Source organism: Belonocnema kinseyi, chromosome 7 (genome assembly GCF_010883055.1).
Source record: "Belonocnema kinseyi isolate 2016_QV_RU_SX_M_011 chromosome 7, B_treatae_v1, whole genome shotgun sequence".
Taxonomy (NCBI): Eukaryota; Metazoa; Arthropoda; class Insecta; order Hymenoptera; family Cynipidae; genus Belonocnema; species Belonocnema kinseyi.
The window spans coordinates 78,733,994-78,752,379 of NC_046663.1; the positions used below are offsets into that span (position 1 = coordinate 78,733,994).

At 33.4% G+C, this 18,386-nt stretch overlaps 1 protein-coding gene across 8 annotated transcripts in view; it reads right to left on the minus strand.

Moving 5' to 3' along the window:
• Window positions 1-18,386, minus strand: part of LOC117177056 (AF4/FMR2 family member 4-like) — a 376,982-nt gene that overhangs the window by 108,340 nt on the left and 250,256 nt on the right. The gene's annotated exons all lie outside the window — the stretch shown is intronic.

The following is an 18,386-nucleotide window of genomic DNA, read 5'->3' on the forward strand; positions in this document are numbered from 1 at the left end:
CAGCGTTCATGAGATCATATAGATTGTAGGATTTGAAACAAATTATAACAAAAGATATAAAAAATCTCAATCTGTTTCTCCAAGGGTATTCTTTGCTTTGTACAAAATTCGATTTGTAGCTGAATATATTACCAACGATTTTGATATTACTTAGCCTGGAAACAAGCAATGTCTGTGTCGATATCTGACACTCGTTCACAACAATAGGAGGAAAGAAAGACAGAAGCAGCAAATAGTACGACTAAAGAGAAGGCGATTAGGTCATGGTCTTCCCTTCTTTTCTAACCTTGAACAACATTGACAAACTATTCTTTAGGTACTTACGATCAGTTCTAACTTGCATGTCTTGACTTTGGAATATTATAAGCATAAAAGTATGCTGCATTTTTCTGATTCACTTCACCTCACAGAGGGTAAATCCTAATTAATCAATGTTTGAAAATTGAGCTATTTAACAAATTCCAAACTAGATGTGCAAAACATCGATAATTTATGACCAGATATATTTAAATCAATAAAAGATTAAGTTTAATTCCTTAAATGAAATTACTACAACTAACAAAAATTTGATAAAGAAAGATTGTTATCAAAACTTTTTAGTTCTTTTTCTGCCATCTGTAACCAGAAAACTGGCCAGGAAAAGCAAAATTGTAAACAAAGAAATACTATCCGTTTGGCAATTGGCAAGCGACGGTGAATAATATGAACGTTTGAAAGTACGAGAGAGTATCTCTCTAGCAAAACACTTGGACCATCGCAAGTCGGAGATTCTTACTGCAAACCTCGCAAAAAGCAGAAACGCTTGATCTTTGCCAGACTCGCGGTGAAATAGAGAGGAAGAAAAAATCCCTTCATCTTCCTCGTTTTGCCTCGAAAGATTCCCATTGCTCGTCTACCTATATGAGTACCTTTGACTCTGTTCTGTCTTTTTATGCGTACTGCGAGACGGTCATGACATTTTTAGAATTTCTTTCTCCTCTAGCTACCAAAGGTTGATCAAATAAATTATATTTTCCTGAAAGCTAGCTCATAAGAGACTTTTTGCTAGAATCTTTATCTCAAACATTTGTCAAGTACTCGAAAACAAATGCAAGTATGGTAATCACATCAGGTTCCAAGATCTTTTAGGAATTATGAAAAACTGGTTTTCGAAACTTGAAGGTCAAATCATATTGACCCTGAAAAAAATCGAAGGCTTTAACGACATATCAAGAGTCACATACCGTTCAATCATACTATAAACTGGATGATCAATAAAGTAGAGGAGCTTTTATCGCTTCGATGATCGTATTCAAGGATTCGTCTTTTTTTCTCTCCGTGGAAACAGAAATCATGTAATTTTAAAGTAATCAATCACATTGAAGTTTTGCTGGGAATTCATATGTAGTGAGAAACCTCTAACAAATAATGCTGTGACGGAGTGACCCATAGACTCGAGTATGATACACATCGATTTTGCTCCGCGGCATCTGGATATTCCATAAATTTTGATGAATACGAAACAAAATACTTCACGCATGTAAGAAGTATATTGAAAGAATTTAGAAATGTCGAATGATGATCTTTCGCTCTCTCTCACTAAAAAAATAGTGTAACAATTTTTGATGTTATAATTTATAATAATTAAATTCTAATTATGTAATAAACTGAGATTTTCTCTTTCATCTTTTTCTAAAACTATCACCACTGTTCTTTTCAGGCGAAGTGATTTAAATGTAAATTACATTCCATCCTGAAACCCAAGTTTGTTATCACCCTGCTTCAATATATGAAATTTCAGACCACGCTATGTGACATATTTCTGAATATACAGATAATTACATTTATAGAGACTGCAATTTTTTTTAAAGGAATGTAGTGGAGGATACAGAAAGACAATAAATAAATAAAAGAATTACTGTAAACTATGCTCAGCCAATTCTTAGTTGCGACCACGAACTGGTTGAATGAATTCTGTTAGAGCACCAGAATAACTAGTCGGTTAAGTAATTAACTGTCTGATAAACGTTAGACTTTAACGAATTTCGCTTATCCATAAGCGGACAAGACAAGCATCTTTTTAAAAAACTAATTTTTTCCATGTCATGAAAATATGGAATTGTTTTTTCTTCTTTCAGAATGTTTTTTGAAATAAATGAAACAACTTTCTTCTTAGATGGTCTAGAATCTTCGAAAATTTTCCATAAGATTCAGGAAAATCGCAAGACATTAATTTCAAATATTTGAAAGGCATCAATTCTTCGTTCTGTAGTATTTTTTATCAGTAACAATATTAAAAATAATTTTTATAATTAGCATGTTTATTACCTTCTAGCTATTTTTGAATTAAAAAATTAAAAAATGGGTTTTTAATATGGGGATTTAAATTTTTTTATTGAAATAAATGTTTCACACTCTTTAATTTGGTATATAATACATTCTCAACTTTTTCATCATTTATCAATATTATTACCACGTAATCAGGTGATATGAAAATGATAATTCAAGTGATTGGATTACAGTAAATCCCAAGATATAATTTATCTGGAGATAAAAACGCTGTAAACAATTGAGAACTACAATTACCCTACGAAATTGTTTTCAGTGCCCACTTCAGATAAAGAATATCTCGGGGATTTACGTGATAGATTGTTCTTCTAAAAATTAGGAAAACTCCCTGTTTAAGCTGAATAATGTATTTCAAATATTTTGTCATTTTTCTACCAGCTCAAAAGTGGGCTATGTTTTATGTTCACGTATTTTTTGTATTGGTATATGTTTCTCCATGCCTTTTCGTCGAACTATATCATTTGTTTATGTTAGGCCCTACTTCGGGATTCGGTATCGCCAATTTCTAATTCGCGAAGAAGACCGTAAATACCAGAAAATTCTGTGGCATAAAAACAATCAGACAAAAGAATGTTGCTTGAATACTGTGACGTTTAGTTTTGCCCCAGCAGCTTTTTTGGCTATTCGATGTCTACATCAGTTGGCTGATGACGAAGGTCATGCTTTTCCAATAGCGGCAGTTTTTGAAAAAAAATGTAGGTGGATAATTTAATTACCGGCGCTTCTACGCGTACAGAGGCACGAGAAATTTGCAACCAGATGATTAATCTTTTGAGTCGCGCTGATCTTAATCTGCGTCATTGGTCTTCAAATATTTTGGAAGGCTAGAGAAGATTCTTTCTTGCATCTCTTCGAAGGTTTTAACTTCCATAAAACAATAACCAAAAGAAATATTCTTTCAGAAATAGCTAAATTATTTGATCCTTTAGGTCTTCTTGGTCCGATAATTTTATACGCTAAATTGATAATGCAAGAGCATTCTAATTGGGTTAAATTTTGCGATCAATTAGAATCTGTGAATGATATCTTTTTCCCCAGAATGCGTTCTTTTATGCTCTAAGTCTCGCGGAGCTCCTTTAAAAAAGCTTTCCATACCTAGATTAGAATTATGCGGTGCTTTATTATTGACTAATTTATACGAAAAGGTTAAAAATTCCTTGTCCACCGTTTACGAGACGGTAACTTTCTGGACCGATTCAGAGATTGTTTTGCATTGGTTACACAAGCAGCCAAATGTATTAAAAACTTTTGAATTAAATCGGGTCTCAGAAATACAAAACAAAACCGATATCAATCAATGACGACACATTAGATCGAATGATAATCCTGCGGACGAATTATCACGGAGACAATTACCTCACAATTTCATAAAAAGTAAATTATGCTTTAATGGTCCTGATTGGCTAATTTAAGATAAGGAATTTTGGCCAAAATCCGGATTCAAGGTAACTTATGAAGGTATATTACCTGGAACAAAAAAATTAACTGTTTAAAAACTAACGTTGAAATCAATTTTCTTGAGAAATTTTCTTCATTTATGAAATTGAAACGAGTAATTGCGAATAATTTAAAAACAGTAGAATTAAATCACGCCGAAGCGGTGATACTTCGACTTGTACAAAAATCTTTTTTCAGTAAAGAAATCGAGAAATTAGCGGAAGGAAAATCATTAAGCAAGAAAAGTCGAATTTATAATCTAGATCCGTTTATAGGCGAAGAAGGCTTATTACGAGTCGGCGGGCGTTTAAAAAATGCTAACATCTTTTTTGACAAACGACATCCTGTTATATTGCCAAAATCAAGTTTAATTACTGATCTTATAATTACAAGGTACCATTCCACACACTATCACGCAGGTGTACAGACTACTTTATATGGTATGCGTCAAAAGTACTGGCCTATAGATGGACGAAATCAAATTAAAAAAGTCGTTAGAAAATGCGTCGTCTGTTTCCGTGCCAAACCCAGATTAGCCAAGTATAAGATGAGTAATTTGCCTAACGCTCGCGTAACTACAACAAGACCCTTTAATCGGACAGGCATCGATTATTGTGGACCATTTTATATTAGAGAACGCAAATATCGGAATCAGAAGAAACTTAAAGTCTACGTGGCTGTTTTCGTTTGCATGGCTATAAAGGCAATTCACATTGAAGTAGTAAGCGACTTGAGTACCGAAGGTTTTTTGGACGCATTGAGGCGTTTCACTGCGCGCCGCGGTAAACTTGAGTCAATATATTGTGACAACGCTACTAATTTTCAAGGTGCAAGAAACGAACTAAATGAGTTATACGTTCTTCTCAAATCGAAAGAATTCAAAGATAACGTTTTTGTTTTTGCTAACAACGACAGCATTGATTTTCATTTCATTCCACCCTCCTCCCCTCATTTTGATGGACTATGGGAGGCGGGCGTGAAATCTTATAAGCATCATTGCAAACGAGTTGCTTCAAATGCTCTTCTCACATTCGAAGAATTTAACACGCTCTCTATTGAAATCGAATCAATTTTGAATTTGAGGCCAATTATTCCTATTTCTTCAGACGTAAACGATCTATCTGCTTTGACACCAGCACACTTTTTAATCGGTGATTCAATGACTAGTTTACCTGAACCTGATTTTCAGCCTCTTCCATCAAATCGTTTGTCTGCATGGTAATTAATTTCTAAAATTCGACAAGATTTTTGGAAAAGATGGAGCATAAAATAATTAAACGTATTAACTATACGTCAAAAATGGAATGTTAATACTGTAAATCCGAAAGAAGGTATGGTTGTTGTTATAAAGGACGATAATCTTCCTTGTATGCAATGACCATTGGCAAGAATTCATCAGCTGCATCTTGGAAACGATGGTATTGTTCGAAGTGTAACATTAAAGACTGTTAATAATTTTCTGAAAAGACCTGTTAAAAAAATTGGTATTCTTCCTATCTACGAACATGTTTGTGAAAATGAGGGTTGATCGCTTACTCTCTCAACGGGGGGAGCATGTATAAGCTGAACGACGTATTTCAAATATTTCGTCATTCGAGGTCTGGTGACCCGCGAGACGAAGTTAGTATAAAAAGAACTTCCAAGGATGTAAGATCAATCGATTACTTATTTTGAGTTAATAAATCCTGTGTTCATCTCGATAATTGGAAATTTATACGAAAACCTTTTCCCTAAGAATAAACCACTTTTAGGGAAAGCACGATCTGTATGTGCATAAATTTACACTCCCAGTGAAAAAATGAATTAACTGTCATTGCCTCGTTTCCCGGTGCAGTGGTCATTCTTATTTCCTTAAACAACACTTGCTGAAAGAACGTAATTCAGAAAATAATATTCAATTTAGTAAGGATCCTTTCCATAAGGAACGTATACAAAATCCTAATGTAGAATGTGACGCGTGAATTCGTAAAGTGACTTCGAATGTATCATAGTCAGGCGTGGCGTTACTGTGTGTGAAGTAAACGGATTTCCGCTGTTGAAGTAGGTCTGCACATGCATAGGTACAGAGAAGGGTACACAAGTGAAAAAACCGCAGAAAAATTTTACCTAAGCAGGTGGATGTCTCGCTTGAGGTCGCGTGAGTTGCAGCACGTACACAATTCATCCTCTCTCCTCTCACACCCACAGGTTCCACCACAATTCTCTCCCCCCCCCCCCCCTCTCTCGTTCTTCCTCACCGCGCTCTCTTGCGATATATCCGATCCCAAAGGTACGTTCATGATTGAAAAGTCTCTACTAGTAGAAAATTTATTTAGCAACAGTTGATCCCAATTTACCGATTACTGGCAACCATTAACTTCTAGTCCCCCAGTTTTCTATTCCCCTCCTTACTCGGTCATTAGTCGTTAACCCCGCCACGTAGTTCTTTCGGATCTGAGGAACTTTTTTTCCTTCTGTCCCCAGTCTTCTTTTTCATCTCCCAACCCTGGCCTCTTTACGATCAAAGGATATCGGATGCTAACTTGGGTCAAAGAGAATTTTTATGAAAGAGTAAGAAAACTGTGATAGGTCTACAGACAGTCTTGAGAAGATGCTCTCCTCAGAAAATTTTTATTGTTTGATGTTTGAAATTTATCTGAATATTGAGAAAAAAATACTTTTTACCTTTATAACTGATGGAAAAATATAATATAAATATTACAGACTTCACAGCCCAAAATGCTCTCAAAATGGAGTGGAGAATAGCCCGACTTTTCACGAAAATAGGAGAATAAATTATTAAAATAAAATTAATCAGGCGAAAAAACTTATATGTGGTTTATACATAGTAGGAAAAACCTGTATAATTTCAATTTGTTTCATACAAAAAATTTATAAACGAAATGAGAATTACACATAATATTTCCCCCTAATAGTAATTATAATTTTTAGGCCTGGCCATATTGAATGCAATATGAACAGCTTTACATTTATAATATTTTCAGTCGAAATATACTAATTTTCGTAGCCAACGAAAAGGCCTGGGAAAAAGGGAAATCTCTTGGAAACAGGGGGAAAATTCTTTAAAAAAGGGAGCATCGGGAAATAGGAGAGTGTCAAGTCCGATATTATGTGTTTAATATCATAACAATATAGTGAGCTTGCAATTTACAAAAGTCATTAACGATCCTGTCATGAAATTTGGCTACTCGTGAAAATTTGAATGGGTGTAGTGAATCAGTGAACTACATTGGATCAGAGTAGTTCAGCAAAGTGTAGAAAACAGCGGAGAGTAACGTTTGATCGCAAGGTAATACTGGGCGGGCAAGCACTGGTAAATTAATCACGCTCGAGTCAAGGTCTTCACGAAGCTCAAAGCAAAGCGCTCGGTTGAAGCCACACACACACACGTGTGTGCGTGGGTGTGTGTGTGTAGACAGACAGGTGCGCTCGTGCGAGCGGGCAGGAGCGTTAATTAACGTTTCATTAGCGAGTCGGACCGAAGGTGTATAATTCACGTTAGGTGACGCTCTTCAACTCTCGCTTCTGATTTTAAATCCCTACATCCTCTTTACCGATCATTTTATTTTCCATGAAGGAAGATGTGCTCATGAACCATATCATTACTCTTATCAATTAATTACCATTAGTCTTACCAATAATTCTACAGAGGGAGCTACTTTAGGGTTGCTACTAAATACCAATTTCCATATTCCCTCATTTTTCCCTGATCAATTTTTCTTTTTCCCTGACCGTTATAAATTATTCTTTCATGTATAGAAACAACCTTACGCCTGGGAAGATTAAGACACTCAACTTCCGATATCGATACCCGTAACTAGTATTTCCGGACATGACTTGATTTGACCTTGACCCTAAATCGGAGGAATCCAAACGTAAACAGACAGGGCCGCGTGAATAATTGCTGATGGATTTGGGTGCTTGACGCAATCTGATGCAACTAACGCGCTGACACAGCGATCCTCGAGCTGTTTGGCCATCAGTTCTAGGAATAGCATAAAACCCGGGGGTTGTATATCGCGAGTTGAGTGTACTGTTAATGCAGAACAACCGTTTTTTTTTTCAAATTTATTTTGAAGACTTTTAGCGACAAAAGTCATAAATAATTTTACAGTTCGTGTATACACGGAGAAAACTGGATGTTCAAAAGTAAAATCTAGATGTTCAGGATTAACATATTATATGCTTAACTATAGGACAACAATCTAGATGTTCGAAGTTAGCATCTGTAGATCTTAAAAAGTGAAATGTTACCCTCTAACATTCAAAATGTTCAACTGAAAAATCCGCGATATTACATGTATGGTTATGTCAAATTACGTCTGTAAATATTTGAGGAGTTTACTTATTTATGGTCATTTAAGGAATTAATTGATAACTTCATTGTGAATTTTAAATTAAACTTTAATGTTCGTACATGAACGAAAAACAGATAAAGGGTATAAAATGTCGACCAGATGATGCCTTTAGTCAAGTTGAGGTAATGTTCAATATTTCTAATTCAAAATAAAACCGATGATGAATAATCGGAGAACGAATGATCTGTAATCTGAATTAAATATCCTATCTATTTTAAGTTACTAAAACTCAAATTTTATTTCAAATTTATAAACCTTTTGTTAAATGTGTTAAGTCAATAAACCTAAAACATCTGAATGTGTTTCAGTTTAACATAAAAATATTTTTACTCCTAAAATCTCAAAAAGATGTTGAAAGTTTGGCATGAATATCTGCGTATTAGGTGCTACAATCTTACCCTTTGAACATCTAAATTTGAACATCCATTTTTCTCCGTGTAGTTTCACCGAAATTCGGTGAGCCCAGGGTAGCTGGAAAAGGGATGCTAGGTTCACCGAAATTAGGCGCACATAACACAATTTTTTTCCGCGGGCCTAGACATTTTAAATTTTTAACCCAATAGTTGATTTTCCAACCAAAAAGATGATTTTTTGTCCAAAAATTATTATTATTATTATATTCTGAACAAAAAAACTAATTTCAACCGATAATATGAATTTTTAACAAAAAAATGTTAATTTTCGACAGATTTTTTAAATTTAAAGCAAAAAAAAAAACGATTTTTCTACCAAAATAAATTAATTTTCAGCCTAAAAAAGACCTAAAAAATATAATTGAATTTAACTTCCACGTTTATTTTATCAACATAATTTATCAGTATTTTTTTCCCTTAGTTTATGAAATTTTAGTGAAGCCGTAACATTTTCTTGACATTCCCTGACCAGTTTTGAATTCCCCGATACTCAAACCTGTACATATAAATATAATATATTACATACATACATATAATACATACATATAAACATATAAATGTAAGGTCCTGTAAAATAGATGATATTTTGTAAATAAAATTTTGTTAAGAATGTTGAAACGTTGATCTGATGATGACGCGATGTTGTTAGTATGCGGGTATGGACCAACCTTGCGACCTCTGAATAGTGATTACTAATTAAACATTGTAACATGATTTGATCCTGATCGTTGTCGATTCGTTTATCTCCGCTTCTTTATACCACGACTATCTACGGCGCTTAATCTTGTTTGAAACTTAATTACGTTACAATTTTATATCTTAACTTTTACTCTTCGAAAAAGGCAAAAGAGCATAATTAGTCTTCTTCAAATGAAAGTTCTTGATGTTTATAAGTTCGCCGATGTACGAGAGAAATTAGACGATGATAAAGGAGAATAATCGTGGAAGTGGAAAGAAGAGATGGGGATTCCAAATGTGAAAAAAGTTGGAAGTTGAGAGTGTCTTTCGTTCCGTAAGGGTGAACATATCGTCTCTTGCACCGCCTCCTTTCCATTTTAAAATGTACGTGCCCGGCATCGTTTTATCCGCCAACTCTAGCATTTCGCCTCGTCGCTTCATGCATGGGAAATTTGCATTAAGCGCCCGGGTGTAGCTACTATGAAATAAATACATATAGGCAAGATCACGCAAACAAAACTACGTGGGAGTTGTACCAAACTAGATATTTCATATCGCTCGGAAGGTATAAAATCTTGTTATTAAAGACCTTGTTCAAAAAAAATTAACAAAGAAACTGAGATATATACTATCGCGTGCAGAAATCGCTCGATTTCAAACTTAATACCGATCTGGCCCTGATCAGATTTCCCGATCTGGCCCTGATCAGTAGAACTCTGTGGGCCATACATGGGACCGACCGGGCCAGACCGATTTCCTACTGAAACGCCATCTCTATGCGCTCGCAGAACTAGTGCTGCTTGATGTTTTCTGATAGTGCAGTGAAATTTGTATACATACTACTCGTTTATAATATTACATCAATGATTAAAAATGCCTAATGCGAGTAAGCCGCGTGTTCGGAAGCACCAAACACCAGCCAGTATACCTCGAAACCTGCGCGAGGAAGATGAGAGTAAGTAATTACAATCTGCGGGCTCATTGAAACCTAACCTCAAATACATTAATAATTAATTAAATTGTTTCGGGTAAAATTAGTATATTTACCATTAAATTAATGTAGAGTTAGAATTATCAAATCAATTGACAAGAAATGGATTGCAGTATGCACAAAATTGTAAAGTTTTTAGATTATGAGAATAAAATATGTGATGCAATCGATTCTGTTATTGAAACTTTGATTCTGTATTAATAATAAATTCATTACAGACATACATTAAGGACAAATTTTCATAACATGAATGTCAAAATCAAGTAGTACAATCAAAATGCAAAATGCCAATTGGTTTCGCGCGAAGTTTAAAATGCTAAACAAAGTTATTTTTATTTTTTATTACAAAAAATGACATTTAACTTATAAAAATGTCCATTAGGTCGAAATGAATAATTAACAATAAAAATTAATTAAATGCATATTCTGTAAATAATATTTAAAATAACCAGAAATATTTAATACAAAACTTTTCAATTTTTGTTTAAAAGTTGTTTGGTCTATATTGCTTCTTAACAGACTTGAAAAAATAAAACGATAGAATAAATGATAACTCAATTTTTCGGCGAAAATATTATCTACAACCACCTTCTCGAATTTCTCAAGAAGTAATGCAATTGACAGAAAAATGAACTTCTTTACAGTAAAATGTAAAATGTTAATAAATCGTAAATCATAGGTTATTTCCCGCTGATTTTCTTTGGAAGCATTCGAAAATGTCAAGTTGTAGGGAATCTTTTTGCGAAAAAAGTTTTTCTAATTTGTTAAGAAGTTTTATAGACAAAATTTGTTTCAAGAAATTAAAATTGTTAATTAAAATATATCTGGTTATCATCCATTTTTTTCATAAAAAATTAACCTTTTCCTCGAAACTGATACCATCTACAATAATCTTACGTTTCTCAAAAGTATAATTAAATTTTGTAGTCTGAAACCTCTTCTTTTCGTGCATGTCGTAATTTAATTTTAAATTAAAATAACTTAATTGGAAATTCAAAATATTAAGGTGGCCTTCGAAAGGAGAGGACCATTCGATAGTTTCGAATTTACTTATATTAAATCTCCATTCGTGCAATTCACAAATGGATTATATTGAGACTGATCGTGTACCGATCGGGCACCGTAGGGGCACCGATCGGGTGTCCCGACCTGGCCACGATCTGGGCGTGTGTTTCATCCGCTATCTGGCCCCGACCAGGATTCCGGATCGGTACTGATCTGGTCCCGATCGGGGCCAGATCAAAAATTCTGCACAGGATTAAAATATATTCAGGGTTTTTATGCAGCGAATATTTTTAAATTCTCTTGATTCCTGGCCAGTTTAAAAGAGTTCAAAAGATTCGAATGATTTCAACGATTTTTTAAGATTTCAAAATTGCCTGTTCCAAAGTAAAAATTCTAATTCTTGTAGGAAATCGCCTATCCCAAAGTCGAAATGCATGAAATAGTCTAAGGGAAATGGCGAGACTTAGCACCATTTAGCTTTCCCTCGTATTCAGTACATAGATCGTTGAAAAAATCATATTAATTACATACTTTAATTTATTTAATCATTTATTTTATCCGTGAAATTTGAAAAAAAATGGCAGTAAAATGTAATAAAATTAATCACGCAGAAAAAAATGGATGATATGAATAATAAATTAGGGCAATAAAATATGAAATACTACTTTTAATTTGCATATTAGTAAATTCGAAAGATAAATCCCGGTCACTGAATCAAATTCAAGGTCATTTCCGTTTTCCCCTATTTTTTGGTCTGGTAGACAACCTGATATTATATAATGATAGATGTACCAAAGAATTTAGATTTAAAATACAAAGGACAGCTGAATTCTTACGAAAATTGTTTTGAAAATATGTTCTAAAAGGTTTCATTTGACAATGAAAATGCGTCGATATTTTAAGTACGTGGCTGCAAAAATGCACACACAGGTGAGCATATGTGCACTGGGAGACTCCTCCAGCTCGACATCTTTTAAGAGCTTGACGAAGAAAAGAAAAGCAGGAAAACTTGGGACATTTTAGCACCAGTGATGCCACCTGTTACGATTCTCTTAAAGAATGTTGTACAATATGCAACCTTTACTGATAAAACTTGAATCAAATTTTTAAGGGGGAATGAATGAGTTGAAAGCACATTCTGACTGAAGTAATAAAAAAATCTTTAAACTTCAGATTTGCATTTCTCAAGCATGAATTATTATAGACTCTTAGAGATAAAATATTATAAATAATCTAATAAACATAATAAAGTTCAAAACTAGGTTTGCATTCTATTTCTTTGCTCAAAATGCATAACACTTTGCAATGAAAACCAGCAATTAAAAAGAGCGTCAAAGGCCAATTGAAAACATTCTCGTCATGGAGAGATATTAAAAACCTAAATCCACAACGCTTTCGATCGCAGACGAAACTTGATCGAATAATCAGCGTGCAAGCCTCAGTCGGTTTTCTCTTTTCACTTGACACGGAAAGACGCCTGGGAATCTTACAACGTCGCTGAACTAATCTCGATATTAATGGATCTCAAATGGCTTCATTCGATCAGTACGAAAAAAAAAATGGAAGTTGTTTTAGAATCTAGTTCTATTCCCGCTGGTGATGAACATTTATGCGCTGAAAATCATTAATAAAAAGTATTTACTGAATTACAAAATTTCAACAAAAACATGAATTATCAACAAAAAAATATAGTAGTTGACATTTTACCAAAAAATGAGACGAGATTCCTACACCAAGATATCAATTGTCAAAAGAAAGTTAATTTTTTACTAAAATAGCTGAATTTTCAATCTAAAAAGACAAATTTTCAACGAAGCCGGTGAATTTTCAACGAAAAAAATGACTTTTTAACAAAATTGTTGAATTTTCAACCAAATATTGAAATTCCAACGACAAATATAATCTTCACGGGGTTGCGACTGCAAAGAAAATAAAAAAGGAAATACAAGGTAAATAAATTATTTACAAGAATATTATAACAAGGCGACCGCAATACTTTACTTTCAAAATACCCTAATTCTTCCCTGACCAATTTTTCATTTCTCCTGACCATTAATATTTAATTAACAGAATATTAATCTTGTAACATTTTTAAGATAGAATCTTTTATAAAAGAAATAAAACAATTTCAAATTTATTTTCCTTAACAGTTGTGCTTCGATTTCTAGGCAGTTACTCTTATCAGAATTCCCTGACTTTTGCAAGTTCTTTTTTTGTTTAAAATCCCTGACTTTCCTTTAGGCTTAGGGGAGTTATGTGCACGACCCCTTAGAAATAAAATTCTCCGACATTTTTCTGATTTTCAGGTTTTCCCTGATTCACGTTCACCCTGCACTTGAAAACGAATTGGACGTAGAAATAGAAAAATAAAAATTAAAACAGAATTGAATGATACGCACGAATATTTCAAGTGTTTCAAAAAACATAGAACGAACGAACAGAAGCGAGGGTAAATTGATTAAATGAAACGTTTGAATGTGCATAGGGAAAATCGAAGTGAATTGGTATGAATTAAGGCTTCAGAAAAAGAAGGAGAACTGATTGAAAAGCGTACAGATAAACTCAACAGAATTTGCCTGAATTGAATTGCTTTGGCTTATGACAAAGGGGAAGGATTGCAAATTGTTAGAAACGCATGATAGATTAGTGTCAATGATAATATACTAAAGCATCCAAAATTATCACTGGTAGTTGTTTAGATACATAAATAAAAAGTAAGACGGAAATAAAAAGAAAAGTATTCAGTAATTTCAAGAGAAAAATGGAAGTATATGAAGCTGTACATCAACTTATACAATTCGTATGACATGATGCATCATCTTATGTAAATAATCTAAATAGTTACATACTATTTCTATTTTCGAAGATAAATTATTTAGAGATTACCTGATAAACTCGGTATGATAATTTACCATTTTTATTTAGAACTTGCGAAATCTTAAAAGCAGGCTCGTACTCTTTTGAGAAATTCGTAAGTGTCAATAGTAGCATACATAACCTAAAAGCTTTGAAATCCTTTCAAAACCTCTGAAACCTGTGAAAATCCTCTGAAATGCCTGGAAAACTAGCCAATCTTTTGAATCCTTTGAAATCCCTTAAAATGCGTAGAAATGTCTTTCAATCTTATTATTTTTTTGAACAACAATGTATCTCTCGAATCTAGCCAAACCCCTTGAAATCTCTCAAATCCCTGAAATCCGTGAGAATCCAGAGAAATATTTTTAAAAATTTCCTTTCTTCCCTTGAAATTTTATTTAATCTGTACAATTCTCCAGAAACCTATTGTAATTCCTTGAAATCTTTAAAATGTCATTAATATCCAGGATAATTCTTTCAAATCCTTTGAATTTTCTGAAATCTTAAGAAATTCTTTGAAAACTTTTAACATTGTTCTAATCTCGATAAACTTCTTGGAATATTTAAAAATATTCTTTAAAATTTTCTTAAGGCCATGTGATGAAAATGTCACGTGACCAGATTACTATACAAACACTTTTTTTATTTCCTAACTTATTTTCACACGAAGCATCACATCGAGTTGAAAATTTGGGATACTAAATAAGAAGCACTAAGAAAGGTGGGTCTGGTCCTAAATTTGTATAATTATGAAGAAAGCAACAAAAACATTTACAAAAAAAAAGAACTTTTTTCATAATTATAGAAATTTAGGACCATACCCAACTTTCTTAGTGCTTCTTATTTATTATCCCAAATTTTCAACTCGATGTGACGCTTCATGTGAACATCAGTTAGGAAATAATCAAAGTTTCGGTAACGCAGGAATCTGGTCACGTGACCTACTCGCCACATGGCCTTAATCTTTGAAATCTTTTGAGACGCCATAGAATCCCTTGAAATTCTTAGAATTCCCTCGAAATTTCTTAGAATATTGTAAAGTATCCTAAAATAATTTAAACCGTTCATACTTTGTAATTTTTTAAATCCTATGGCCTTGAAGATATTATACAGTCGTGTATTTTCAATGTATATACAGTCGTGTATTTTCAATGTATATAGAGTCGTGTATTTTTAATGTATCTTAAATTTTTTAATAAATTTTTAAACCTTTGAAATACTCTGAAATTACATGAAACCTTTTGAAATCTCTTGAAACTTCTGGAAATCTGTAAAATATCTGAAATTCGTAGGAATATTTAAAAATATTCTTAAAACTTTAAATTCCTACGAAATTTTTGAAATCTTTTGAAATGACTTACAATTTTTTTACATATTTAGAAATCAAAAAAATCTTGAAATATTTTGAAATTTCATTTTTTAAGATAGCAGATATGTTATTTTAGTCAATCACTGAAGAAATGCGAAAAAAATTTAAAAGCAAAGTGGAAAAATAATTGCATTAGCGAGCAGTTTATGAAAATAGTAGCCTTAATGTCCTTTTTTTAATACTAGCAAAATAGTTAATACTTGGTTATCGTTCAATAAAAAATAGTAACCGAAAGTTTTCCGATACTTGATTAGTGTTTGATAAAAATTATAACTAAAAAAAAATTTATCTCAGGGTGAATAAGAGTCAAAAGCAGAAATAAGAATCCATCTCAAAATTGTGTCTACACTTCTCGCCCACTGACAGCTATCCGGAATTCAATGCCCTGGAGAGTGGAGGTTGCTAATCATCGCAAGTGGAGACAAAGGCACAGAGAAAGGCAAACAAACAAGAAGAAAAGAGATGCTGAATGAGGAGGAAAGGAATCGGTCAATTCGTGCACTCTTCACTCATCCACGATTATTCCTTTGCCAGCCACCCTTGGCGCCTCCACTAACCCCCAATCCCCCGAGTTTCCATTTTCCAACCATTTTACCATCCAGCCATCCCCAACCACCGTGCCAAAGTCATCTCATTCTCTCTCTCTCTCTCTCTTTCTCTCGGATTGTCTCCTTGTATCGCTCCGTTTTACCATTTCCGACGTCCTTTTACCTTTCCACCATACCATACCATAACATACCATCTCTTCCATTGCCCCCCCCCCTCACCCAGCCAAACAACTCACCTCTACTGAATGCCACCCACACTCCCATGCCTCACTCTCTGTTACTCGAATCTTTACGTAACATCCAGACGCCAGACGTCTAAAGTCTAAACTTTAAGCTAACGATGGAAAAAAGAGTAAAAAAGGACGACGGAAATGGCGTGATCACGCAGCCCTCTTCCTTCGCATAGCCACAGAGATAGGTCTTCGTCCTTCGAAGGACGAGGCAAGCATCCGTTTACTTTAGGTCGCACGCGAGCTCAGAATGTAAAATACTTCGCGAAATCGAACGTCGAACGTCGAACGTCATTCGTTCCTTCGTGATCGATCAGAGTCGAGGTAAACTTGATACGTTAATGGGTAGGTGAATTAATAGACCTCTTCAAGGACTGAAGACGGAAGCCCAGCCTCGAATAATGACAGTAGCCGCGGCGCAATTACTCCCGATCGGTGGACCGCGATATGTAACATGCTTCCTTCCTCTGTATCAAATTACCCTTTTCGATATGTATGCCAAGTATTAGCGCATGTCATGCATTTTCGAATTAAGGATGCACTATACGTGTAGTCAATTTTTAAAATCCTGAGAATTTTGAGGAATGTTTTATGGATTGTTCAATTTTGAAGAATTAGAAACACTTGCATTTTTAAATCTAGAATTGCAAATTATTCAATTTTCAACATTAATATTTTAACGGTACGTAAGCTTGAATGCTTTTTTATAGTTCAATTTTGAAGACTTACATTGAAAATTCTTCAATTTTAAATGTTTGAAGTTGATGAATCTTCAATATTTAATGTGTATAATAGAAAGTTATAACCTTTTTAATGTTTTTAACATTCTCATCAGAGAAGGTATTAGATTTGTTTAAAATTTGACCTCCCCCCCCCACCAGTTTTTGTCAAATGTCCACGTTTTGAGACCCCTGAATCCGAAAAACAGGTTTTTATGAATGTGTCTGTCTGTCTGTGAACACGATAACTTTTGAAAAAAGTAATCTATTAGATTGCCCTTTAGTACACTCGTTTAGTGTCCTAAACTAAAGGTCAAGTTCGTTAGTCAGCCATTTTAGATGAAAATTCGAAAAGTGGGCACATTTTGAATATTTTTGAGACCACTTATTTAAAAATTCAAAAATTCTCTGCACAGTTATTCATAGTAATCAAAAAAATTAACAATTTATTCTAATGACTTTTTTCGAAAAATCAAAAATTACTAGAGTTATAGCATTTTCAAAATGCAAAAAAAAACAAACTAGAATGAACAATTTAGGCCAAACAACGCACGATACGAAAAAAAATCTGGAGAAGAAAAACGTTGTTTTTTGAAAGCCCTACAAGATTATGATAACTTTTTCAATTTGGGCAAAAAGTTGGACATTTAAAATTTGATCGTAGAAAAAAAATATGAAACCACATTTTTTCAAGATGTAAAAATTCTATACACGGTTGTTCATAGTACTTCAAAACTTAAACAATTTATCCTTTTGACTTTTTTCTATAAAAAGAAAATTGTCAGTTAGAGCATTTTCAAAATCGTCGAAAAGTTGAACATTCCAAATTTGATCGTACCAAAAAAAATGAAAAATTCAAAAATTCCATTTTTTGGCCAAACTATGCAAGATACGAAAAAAATGAAAAAGCTCAAATTGCGCGCCCTGGAAAGAACTACAAATTTATAATGAATTACTTTTCGATATAAGCTACGAAAAAAAATGACACAAAAATTGTTCATCCATAAAAGAGCTATAATTTTTAATAGGATACGTAGTTTTTGCTTTAATCGTAAAAATAACATTTAAAATAAAAATATTAAATTTGTTTGAAAAAACGACACAAGGTATGAACTTAATTACCAGACAAAAGTTGTTCGCCTAAAAAGATCTATAAATTTATTATTAATCATTTTTCGATAGGACGAGTAGATTTTCTTTTGATCGTAAAACATATGATAAAAAATGCAAAAATTAACTTTTTGGAAAAAGTACAGAAAAAAAGACGAAAGAGGACAGAGGCTCCTATATAGGACCCTATATAGGTTCCTGTATTAGACCCGATGCAGATGCGCAGTAGTTTCTATTTAATCGTAAAAAACATTAAAAATTAAAAAATTATAAAAACAAGGAAATAAGAATTAGTATGATTAAATTTTTATGCATATTATGAATTGTAATGATATACATTTATT